Source organism: Perca fluviatilis, chromosome 18 (genome assembly GCF_010015445.1).
Source record: "Perca fluviatilis chromosome 18, GENO_Pfluv_1.0, whole genome shotgun sequence".
Classification (NCBI taxonomy): domain Eukaryota; kingdom Metazoa; phylum Chordata; class Actinopteri; order Perciformes; family Percidae; genus Perca; species Perca fluviatilis.
In genome coordinates this window covers 13799749-13811747 of record NC_053129.1, presented here as the reverse complement: position 1 = coordinate 13811747, position 11999 = coordinate 13799749, and the positions used below count along the sequence as shown (strand labels likewise).

The window sequence follows — 11999 nt, the reverse complement described above, 5'->3', positions numbered from 1 at the left end:
TGTGGCCCCCAAAAGCTTTGAATCATCTGGCCCAATGAATCAGAGTCTTGACTGAGCCAAATTGCCTGACTGTGCCCTGTGGGAGAGATAATTGGGTGAAACAGGTTGTTTTTTTTGCATTACAGAGGTGCAAGAGAAGCAGGAGAAAGGCGAAAACAACATGGACTTCTCATTGTAGATAAAACCTCTGAAGCGTGCAGTGTCTAGTTTTTGTTCAGGCTGAGTTTAGGTTTTTCAATAAGGCAGTCAGGAGACTGTAACAGCCTGCATGCTGTAAATGGCTAAGGGCTATTTTTGCACATGAATACAATTTGGTGTACACATTAAAAATACAAGCTTTGATCAGTCTAAACCCATGTTAAGTTAAAAGGCCAAATGTGTGATAAACTATGCATGGCCTCAGAATATATTTTCATAATTTCATTGACTGAAATACACTTCCACCAAACTCATCACACATTTTCTTGATCCTTCTTTCCTGCATGAACTGATTTATGTTTATTTATTTATTTTTTAGCCACTAGAGGGCCGCAGGGGGAAACTGTGAACTCCACACTGACATCACCTTTAAGTTGATATTGCTAACATGCTAGCAGCCTTTTTACTCATCCAGCAGATAAAGAGCAACATTCACATTCTTTTGAGGTTGTGTTTCGGTCCACCTGACGAATGTAAGCTCAGTACTCTCCTTTTAGCTCTGTTCTTGGTCTATTGCGGGCTGGAAAACCAAAACAATAAGCTAAAATATGCCATAAAGCTTTACAGGTAAGGGGAGAAATGGAGTTTGGTAATAATTCTCTGTGGGTTCATCACTACGAGTGTCCCCTTTCCCATAATACATAGTCATGTGATCCATTGTGATTTTGGAAGTACTAATTATAGCAGCTTTAAACTGAAATGTTTATGTCATTTTGTGTTTCCCATTTGGTCAGTTTATTTCACACCATTTATTTATGTAACTGTCATTTTGGAAAAGCTTAAAAAAAAAAAAAGTTAATTGTGTCTGATTGAAATGGGCCACTAGATAAATCAGCATTGCTCTCTGAGTACCAAGCTGCCCACACTATAGCTGCTGCTGCCTTTTAAATACCAAATGCAAAATGTAGCCTGTTAAGTGTTAATTTTCAGTATTTAAAAAAACTCTTCAAGCCAATTAACAAGCCAAGAAAGAAATTAAGCTTTATCCCTTGACCCTACTGATCATTCTGCTGTGTTTTTCCATTCACACTCTGCAATGGACATTTGTGCACCCACACACACACACACACACACACACACACACACACACAAGACACAATCAACGCCAGACAACTCTGCAGAGCTGTGATGTAATTAGACTTGTTAATTGGAAGAAAGCCTTTCGCCACCTGCGGCAGTAAGAGTGTGAGTTTGTGGTCATCACTAACAGAAATAGTCTTGGTAATTGTTTTGGTTTCCAGGCATCCATGGTGGAGGAGGAATGGGACAATAGAATTTCTAGAATTTCTAAAACCTGCTGGCATTAAGGGACATTGTGATCAATTTGCAGGGTTTATTGTCATAGGACTGGCAATTTAATTTAACATTCCATCCATATAAGAACCCACTTGAACATCACCGCACGAATGGCAGCCATTCAACCACGTGCTAACCACCTGCGTTCACTGACAAGATAAGGAACATCCTGTTATAAATATTTTGCATCACAAAATCTGTCTCATACAAAGACAAGGCAAGAAATACTTTGATAGTTTCAGAGGGTGAGTGGCCTAAATGTCATTATGATTTAACGCAGGCCAAGTACCTCCACCCAAAGGACCTCCATTAACAACATTTGCATTTTTAAAAACTTGGCATGGCTGCTCCATCGTCTTCACAAAAAATTTTTTTTTTTTTTTTTTTAATTTTAAATTTTTTTAAAAAAATTTAAAAAAAAAAAAAAAAAAAAAAAAAAAAAAAGCAAATTACGCAGTGGTTGGGAGACTGAACGTATGCCGTTTCATTTCCAGACATATATGGATTTTATAATGGATAAACACAGACTTACTGTCTGCTTAATTTCCTTCTACAGTAATGGGAAAGATGTGTTGACTCTCCCCTTTTCTGTAATTCTACTTAAAACAACACACACGTCTCCCACACAAGGGTGTGGTCAATTTTAAAATTTTAAAAGTCATAGCTGCTTGAGACAAGTGGAAACTACACTATATCTGCAACAACTTGAATAATTTTATCCTCATGTGGATGAAAAGAAGATATATATATTTTTTGTATTAAAACAAGATGAATTTGCTTTTTATCCTCCAAAATACAGTATAATTTACCATAAAAAAAAAAATATGGGTGCTGCAATTAGCACAGGCATACAAGACATCCACAATCACTGCCGTAATAAATTTAAAACCTAATTTAAAAATAATAAACTTTATCTTCCAAAGCTCACATCCCAGTGCATTTTAAGTTGATATTACTGCTCCAAAACATAAACCCAAGTCTGGCAGAATTGGGTCGCCCCGTGGATTAGCATGTAATCCTTTAGCTGTAGTTGTTTAATAAAACAGAATATAAATTCTAGTTTTGAATTCTTGTCCCATATTCGATTGAATTTCATTACGTATTTAAATACATTTATAGGGGAAGCATCATCGACATGGGAGTCAGTTGTTGCAGTTCCAGTTGTTTCTACTACAGTCTATTCAGAATGGGGCTCATGCTGTGTGTGTGTGTGTGTGTGTGTGCTGTAGTGTGTGTGTGTGTGTGTGTGTGTGTGTGTGTGTGTGTGTGTAAATAGTGGTTATACAGTATATAGATGTACTTCTACCAACTATTGGCTGTAGTTTTACCAACTTGAAGTTCATTTATTGAACCTAATTCACTTCCTGCATTCATTCAGAATCCCTCTTAACGCAAAGGTTGCACAAAAACTTAAACTTGTGTTGTCGGCGCACACACGGAAAGACAGTTACACAATGTGGAACTGACACATTTGGCGCAGTACAGACTACTAGGATCATAGAAATGTTGCAAAGAAGATACACTGTTTGACAATGATATACACTGACCATAAAAGAACAGCACTGAAGCTGCAGCCCTGGCAATGCTGGTAAAAAGAAGTAGCATGGACGTCAAAGTGCAAAGTACAACTAGGCTGATATAGAGCCCAAAGTAAATAATAGATAGAAGTGGATTCATAGTCTGTAGAAGAGAATAAAGACATCAGCCAAGAAAAGAAGAGGTCTCCAGGTTTCCCAGTGTTTGCACACAGCCCCACAGCAGTTGTTTAACTCCTATACAACTTGGACTAGAGATGTACTTCTTATTTTCTATTTTCTTTCCATTCCTCTGCATTATACAGAAAATAAATACACAAACACCAAAATGAAATGATGCAGTTTGTTTTTGCCCACTGCCCCCTGAGCCCAATTACTGTTGTTTACACCGGATTTTGTCACACATAGGGTACAGTAGTAAAAGGGCATGAGTAACACACTGCCCTGCAGAATCACTGGCGCTCTAGGTGAGTAATTACAAAATAGCCTGTGAAAGATAACAAAACAAGTTTTAGCAAACAAACTGAGGATTATTGAAAATATGTATTTTTATTTTTACTTTTAATTTAAATTTTATTTATTTTATCAGCATTTATTTTCCAAAGAGGTTCGTGATGTGAAAAAAGGAAAATTAATATCACAATTACCGGCATTCTTTTCACAAGTGCTTGTAAATGTATTTATTCCAACACATCCTCATACCTGAACAACGTTATAGCTCAATTTCCAGACTCCCAAAACAACACATACGTTCTATTTACTGCCACGCACTGGCGGATTAATCATGTGACCGTTCTATTTAACATAACGGCTGCAGTTTTAAACAGGTAGGCCTAGTTGATGTGAAACGGAGCGTTACTGAGCAGCTGCAAACTGACGTTTTCAAAAAACATTTTTCCGAGTGAAAACGTCACCATTCACGTAACGTCCTGTGGGAATCAGAGGTGGGAAACTCGGGCTGGATTTTGATAACCGAGTTCCCCAGTTGGTGACGCGTTGTTGACAACTGACGTTTGATGGAGGCGAACGCTGCCAGTCGGAAAAACAACGTAACCAGGGGGGCGGTGCCTGTTATTCCGAGGTGGCATGAATGCAGCATGAGCTTGCCGAGGTAGATGTGACGTGAGCAACCTGTCTGAAAGTTGTAAGTCTTCTGGTAGCTGTGCCAAGAGAAATCTCAATCATTCCCAATCTTACAGAGACGGAGAGCGTAGGTATATGTAAGGACATAACATAGGCACAGGCTAATTATTGCTAACTACAATGCTAGTTAACATTAGTAATTAAACTTAAGCAGCTAATGTAAGTCGAAACTGCCTGCGAGCTTCTCCTGTACTGTATGGTAATTCCTCTACTATGCAACAGTAAGTCGCTTGATTACGACACAATCGTTAGCCTATTTTTACAAAAACGTCTGCTACGGAGCCATAACGTGAGGTACAAGGTAATGGAGTCTTTTATACATTGTAGTGTTTCTTTAGAAATAAACAACGGACAAATAGAGTCTTTAAACGCTTCAGATGTAAAGTTATTCGCTGTCAAAGTGACGTCAAAATGAATGTCAGTCAATGGAATGCTAACGGCAGGTGAGTGCTTGTTAGCATCAAAATGGCGCCATAGGAGCTACGGGTTGTTGACAGACGCTTACCCCCTTGGGCGATTCCGAGCATTGCGCAACGCCGAGGGTAGCGCTTTCTCCGAGCTGTCTCCACCGCTCTCCGCATAGGAAAACAATGGCACAGTCAGCGCAGAGAGGTTTTACTGCTTTAGGGCTAATAAAACATCAGGGATTGGCTTAAAATGAGTCACGTAAAACTGCTAAAATTGGGACACATCGTGACGTCACGGACGTCATTGCGTCACCAAAACTCAGTTCATTTCAAAACGACAGTTGACTTTTGGTTACACACAGGACCTTTAATGTTTACATCAATGCACCGAACACGGACCGAACACGGCCGTTTTCTGCTGATTTATTCCTTGTTTTTTCTTCCTAAATTCAACACACTTGCTAAACATGTTAAAAATGTAACTTAATTTGCTTTTTCAAGCCTTGCATCTCCATCATTAACTGTTGAGTTGCACTGTGCGCCCTCCTCATCCCTCATTCTTTCCCTCGTCCTAATTTCTGGGTCTTGCTGTTGAATGTTAGCGTATAATTAATCAATCAATCAATCAATCAATCAATCAATCAATCAACCACAGAGCCTGCTCCATCATTAAACGTGTTAATCATTCTCTTTTGATGGTAGTTATTCCATAAAACAAGGATCTCAGATAGGAAGCTTTATTTGTAAAATATAAACATCCTTTTTTAATTCAAACTATTACCTGCCAGCTCAGATTAGGCTCACTGGGCTCTACGACACACCATTGCGCACCGTCTCACATGCTGTCATGGCTGAAAGGCACAGATTGAAGACTGCTGAAATTATTGCAAAATAGAATTTGACCCCTGATAAGGCCCACTATCTATTCTGCCAAGTGTGACATTTTGATGAAACGCTGGATGTCTCGGGAGTGGGGAGCACTCAAGTATTTTACCCAAGCATTCTGGAGTGCATATACATAACTTGTATGCTGGTGAATGTGGTAGGCTATTTATACCGTTAGAAGTGAATACTTTACTATTTTAAAGTGCTGTCTTAATATGGCACACCGTTTTAACATTTAATCGAACCACACTCCTATCTGTAATTACATTTTAGATATCCATAATAGCATTTCTCCTAGTCAAAATTATATTCTCACCAGTCAGAATGGTATCTAAAGATATCCACAATACCATTCTGACTAGTAGAAATTGTATTTCCAGATTTCTATTACTTTGATGGTACTAGTCAAACCTAAATTTAAATCCTTAAAAAGTACAAGTGTCCGTTTTAAAAGCTAGGCTGGATATTTAATGCAGATATCCGTAATTCAATTATAGTCAAAAAGAACATTTCAAATTTTCCACAATGACATTCTTCCTATCTACAATTGTCATTTCAGAGATCCACAACGCCATTCTTCCTATCCATGCGATATAATTCTTACTACATGAAGAACTGCAATTTCAGATATCTACAATCCAATTGTTACTAGTCATAATTTTAATTTTAGATATCCAAAATGAAAAACAGATCTGCAATTGCATTGCTTCTAGTCCTAATTCTAATAGTAGATATTTGAAATTGCATTTTTGCAAGTCATAACATGAATTGTGGATATCCGTAATTACATTTTTACTAGTCAGAATGTATTGAATTTTGGATAGTCCAAATTACATTATGGATAACTGGAATGGTTTTTCATTTTGCATATCTAAAATTAAAATTATGACTAGTAACAATTGGATTGTAGATATCTGAAATGGTAACAATTATATTGCATATATCCAGAATGTTCATTCTAGATATCTAAAATGTAATTGTGGATATCTGAAATTGAAAGCCCAATACACATGAATGGCAAATGTGACATTGTACTAGTACTATTGTACTAGTAAGAATGACGTTGCGGATAGCTGAAATGTTCTTTTTGACTAGTGAGAATTGAATTACGGATATCTACAATATTCCGCTTGATGTCAATTGCTCTGCCTCTTTCTGTAGTTGTTATTGTTGTTGTATTCTTTATTTTTTGCTGTTTTTAAATGTCTTATGTATCCCTGTACGGTGTCCTTGAGTGTTGAGTAAGGCGCCTTTAAATAAATTGCATTATTATTATTAGTAGTAGTATTATTTACAATACATATCCAGATAGCTATTAAATGTTAAAACGGCTTGACATAGTCTTGACTTTCTTTTTTTAAAGACCCCACAGACATTCACACATCACACCATTTTACACACTGCTACATGTACGTCAAACAGTTTGTGTTCTCTTTTTAGAGGTTATTAACTATTTCAGGGGTGTTCAAAAAGTACATTTACTCAAGTACTGTACTTACAGTAAGTACCATTGTGAGGTACATGCACATTTACTCACTTTGCAAATTAAAGGCTCTGCATCTACACAGGTGTTTTCAATTATGTGGGGTAATTAGTCTTTAAGTCATGTGTAAGTTGAGTGGAGCTATGCTGGTTAAAATATGATGTCAATAAACTCTAAGTACCAGTAATAATGATAACAGTGTGAGCTGCCCCTCCCTAACAGGCTCAACAAACCCATGTGTGAGTGAGATGTCAATCAAACGCAGTTTTACATGCCTGATAGGAGGTCTTATTTGTGTGGGTGGACTAATAGGTGTACAGGGGCTTTAATAGTATAAAATACATTGCATTAATATTGATTAAACAAATAGTATAACAAGTAGTTAGAATTTGCTCTACCTTGACCAAAGAAACATTAAAAATAAGTTTTTTTTTAGTTAAATCAATATATATATATATATATATATATATATATATATATATATATATATTTATATATATATATATAAACATATAACACTGACAGGGTCCACCCAGTGAAATCAGTGCTTGCTTTAAATACTTTTCTGATGATACTTATTTTTACTTAAGTAGATGTAGGGCTATTCTTATTACTATTTTTACTAAACATCTGAGTACTTCTCCACCACTTGGTATTCCTACCTATGGCTATATGTTTACCTTGGCAGAACTTGATTATGGATGATAACAATTAGTGTTGCAAAAAAGTGGCAATGCAATTACAATGCAAAAACGGAATAGGCTTAATTTCTCATGTCACGTCCTGCAAAGGGTAAGCCATGACAGTGAGCCAGCATGCAAAATACCAGGACCCTGAAAGTGAAGCAGCTAAATGGAATTTAGCCGATCATAAATTATTATTATTTACACCTGTGCCAGTTACCGTATGTGTATACTTATAATACTGTATATACTTATACTTACTAATCAAGCTTAATAAGTGAAAACACCTGTGTGGGGGTACCATCTGTGTAAACAGTAGGGTCAGTAAAGGGGCATTACAACAGTAAAACAACTGACTCTAATGGATTCCTGTGTCATGGTGACAATCCATCAGGTAAGCACAAATAGCTCTGTTAAGCAGCAACTGGAAAGCTTTAGAAGGGGTTGTGGAGATATGGACAGTATTTAAAGGTCCTATGTGGCCGAAAACTGTGGATTAGACGGTTGCTTTGTTAATTCCGGAGTTAATTGCCCTGCAAGTGGCCTATCTAAGAGCCAGCAGCCAAGATAAGAGCTATAGTCAAATTATCTAAATGTTTAAAAAAAGGTGCTGAAACCAAAGCTGCTAAATGGAATCCAACCACCATTCGTTTTATTATTCACGCCTGAGCGTTTCCTTTTGTGACATGTCACAATGTGTTCTGTGAAAAATCCCTACTCTCGTCCTTCATATAATCCCTTCTTCTTGACCGCATCACGTTTCTGATTGTGTTCATAGAAAAGTGGTTCGGAAAGGACATTTATTTTAGCTGATTTGGATCCAGCCATTGAGAGCATTGTTGATTTTTATTCAGGGGCTGGTTTACAGCCAGTGTGCAAAGTGAATGTAATTACCAGCCTTAACTACCAGGTAGGATAAGGTGCCGTGCTCTGGGTATTGCAGGACCAATAATGAAAAACAACCAGTGTTGGTGGCCCTTTTAAGAGATTCTGACCTGTGAAAAGCTTTCTGTGATTTGTTTTTTTTTCTTCCCCTTCTTAATAGCCTATGGGAATGGGTTTTGCTGCAAGTTGATATTACCATAGGCATAATTTACTGGGGGGTAGCGTCATCCCAATAATCAAAACTGGCCAGTGCAACCCCACCTTCCCCCAAAATCTAATGATAATTTCCTTAACATGAATAAAAACATTTGCACCATAACTTGATGCAGAAAAGGCACAAATTGTTGCAGAAAAATTCACCAGAATGCAGGAAATGAAGTGTTTGATATGCTCAAAATTTCGATTTTGCTCAAAAGTGGAGATCTCAAAGCATTACAAATTACATTGTTATTGTTCATCTAGACTCTAGAGCAGGGGTCTTCAACGATTTTTCAAACCAAGGACCCCTTAACTGAAAGAGATATGGAGCAGGGACCTCCTACTACATATAGTATATTGTATAAAATTAAGTTGCATATTAAACTGGGCCTACAATAACTTGTGGGCAGCCTAAAGCCCAATACAATACTTTTTTGCAAGCTATAAAATGATTATTATTGGCATGATTTCATAAATCATGTTTTAATGTTAAACATACATGTGGCACAGTGAATCCTTAGGATGAACTGTATCTGTGGGGATTTATATTTGCTAACAATATGTTGGATTCATGTTAAGACATGAATCTGAGGACCCCCCTAGGGGTCTCGGACCTCCTGTTGAAGATCTTTTCTCTAGAGAATCAAATAAATGTAGACATGCATGGGCCTCTGTCAGTGGCCCCTGGTGATCCCAGGACCCTCTTACAGTATGAGAACGACTTTATTGTCCGTACTGATGCTGTGGTGGGAACACAGCTTTGCAGTTGCATGCAATTGCACGTAGTGGCGGGTGGGGGGCGCTCTAAGGCTTGTGTGAACAAGCCAGAGTGAAAGGGGAGGAGCAGCATCGGGAGAAAAGTGGCCACACGGTATGCCAGCCCAGTCCAAGCAGTCGCTTTTACATCTCAGATCCGCCGCCGCGCAGGGAGCACACAGAGACGCGTCTGCCAAGTCCTGTCCACCCCACTTGGTGACGTGCTGAGCGGTGCACACACACACTCAGACAGACAGGCTACTTACCGACCAGCACACTGCCGCGGCCGGTGCACAGTGCGGTTCCCTTTGCTGTAAAATGCAACAGCAGTCTTTGCGGGATAAAGACAGCATTCAGACATAAGCAGCGTCGTAGCGAAACAAGGACAAACGCCGGGGGACAGGAGCAGCGAGCGACCGGGGAGGTAAGCGCTCAGTCCGCGTAGGTGGAAGCAGTCCCCACGCTGACTTTACGTACGCTACATTTGGACGTGCTTTGTGCCAGGCAGGAGTTTGGACGGTACCAGGGCACTTGTCCTATAATGAATGAATGAATGAATGAATGAGAGGAGGATCATCAGTTTCACTGCCACCCCTTAGCTGAGGACCATAGCCTACCAAATGGTGTGTGCGGCGCTCATGTTGTGCGCAAGCGCTCCTGCGAGAAATAAAAAACTAACTTCACGTCTCAGAGCTTGTGACAGAAACTAACATGGTGAAGTAGTGGTCAGTTAGTAAAAAGGTCGGCAACCAAGGACAAACAGACGGTGACCGCCACAGTTACGTTTTCTAAAAAGCATAAAAAACCCACCTTAACTTGACTTAAATCCTTTTAATATAGTTTTGATACTCTAAATGTATGTCGAATCATTTAATAATGAGTAAACCATGTGCAAAATGAAGCAACTAGTTATCAAATATTGACTTATGTCAATGTGGCTCTACTTGTACACAGCATATTTGAATTTATGCTTGCATGCTTTAAACAATTCCATTAATATCACAAGTGCATAAAAGCATCTTATTGCATCCTAGGTGTGCTGCACTCTAAGTGTATGTGTGTGTCTAAGTGTATTTTTTTTAAGTCCTATTCTTAAATTCTGTGTGTGTATAACTTGTAGCCCGCAGCACTTGCAAGACCCATCCTCCAGACAACAAAAGCATTACTCGTCATCACACAAGTCCCTTCTGTTATTACAGTGAAAGGCTGTACCCTTGGCTGTACCCTTGGCTGTGAAGTAGAGCACTAGTTGTAAGGGCCACTGTGCAATTTTCATGCACAAAGTTACTTGTGAATCCATCCATTTAGAAATGCTGCCACTTTTCCCATGACCAGCAAGTGTTTCATTTTATTCCCTGGCAAATGAGAAGGCATTGATGAAAGAATGAGGTTGGTACTAATATATAACATCACATTTAATCTGTAGTCCATATTTAGCATGATTCATTATCAGCTCTCGTACCCAACAACACACTTGTCAGTCCTCCTGGCACTGATGCCTGTTTTTACGAGCCCCGGCATGAGCGTGTTGCTATATATAAATAGATGTACAGCCACCCGGCATTACAGTATGTGTTCCTATTCCTTATTGATGTACGGTGTGGTTGTTTCATTAATGGGCTGAACATGTGGGGCAGGAGCAAGACGCACTTACCCACTGATGACATTTGAAAACCTAGCAGGCTATCGCGAATCAAGGCGGGTATTAAGAGCTTTAGTCCTAGTCCTCTCTGAACAGCCATGGAGCTCTGCACTCGATGAGGTAAGACAATGCATTTGCCTCAGAGCTGGGGCCATTTAGCAGGGGTCTTCTCGCCTCACCTGTTAGGTATGATGGGAGAATTGTCTCTGCATATTTAGAATAACCACCTCACTGTAGGTGGAGGATTACAGCAGCAATATACCGAGGTGTGCGTTATGTGTTACGCTACACAGCCTCAGTGTCAGGCAGGCCTCACCTCTGTGGAAGCATTGTGGGTTTCTCCAGTTTGTCACAAGCTTCTTTGCAATAAACTCAATCAGGGATAATCCTTCTATATCAAATGTGATTTTCGGTTGGCCTGGGGAACTGCCTGGCCTGAGGAATTCATTTTGAAATTACCCCGAGGCATTTATCCCATTAGTAAAGGCCAAACGAAAAATGACTCCTGTTGTTCTGGTCAGCAAATTACAATACTGTAGCTTAAGGCAGTTTAGTTAGTAGTTATTTTATATTCACATGATTTTTCCAAGAAGGAGAGCTCTTTTGCAGGTTAAGGAATGGATCATTTGATTGGTGTATATTACTGCTGGGATGTGAAATACAGGCAAAGAAGGTAGGAATGGAGAAGAAGTGCTGTACAGTATGTTCTTGGAATGAAGTTGTGATCTGCTGCTTTTGCCTCTGGTGATGGACTGTAGTTTAAAGGAGTGCAGAGAACAGAAGCGGTGCCAAGCTCCCCAACAAAGATGACTGCAGAAAGCCAGGTTCTTCTCTCAGTGTTTTCCATGTAACAGTCAGATAAACATAATGATGCCTTGGCTGGTGCAA

At 39.1% G+C, this 11999-nt stretch overlaps 1 protein-coding gene across 3 annotated transcripts in view; it reads left to right on the top strand.

Moving 5' to 3' along the window:
• Positions 1–9587: 9587 nt before the first annotated feature.
• Positions 9588–11999, top strand: part of LOC120546185 (kelch-like protein 29) — a 222850-nt gene continuing 220438 nt past the window's right edge. For all 3 annotated transcript variants that reach the window (XM_039780958.1, XM_039780954.1, XM_039780957.1), the window contains exon 1: positions 9588–9893. The gene's annotated coding sequence lies outside the window, so the exon portion shown is untranslated. The remainder of the gene's footprint in view (positions 9894–11999) is intronic.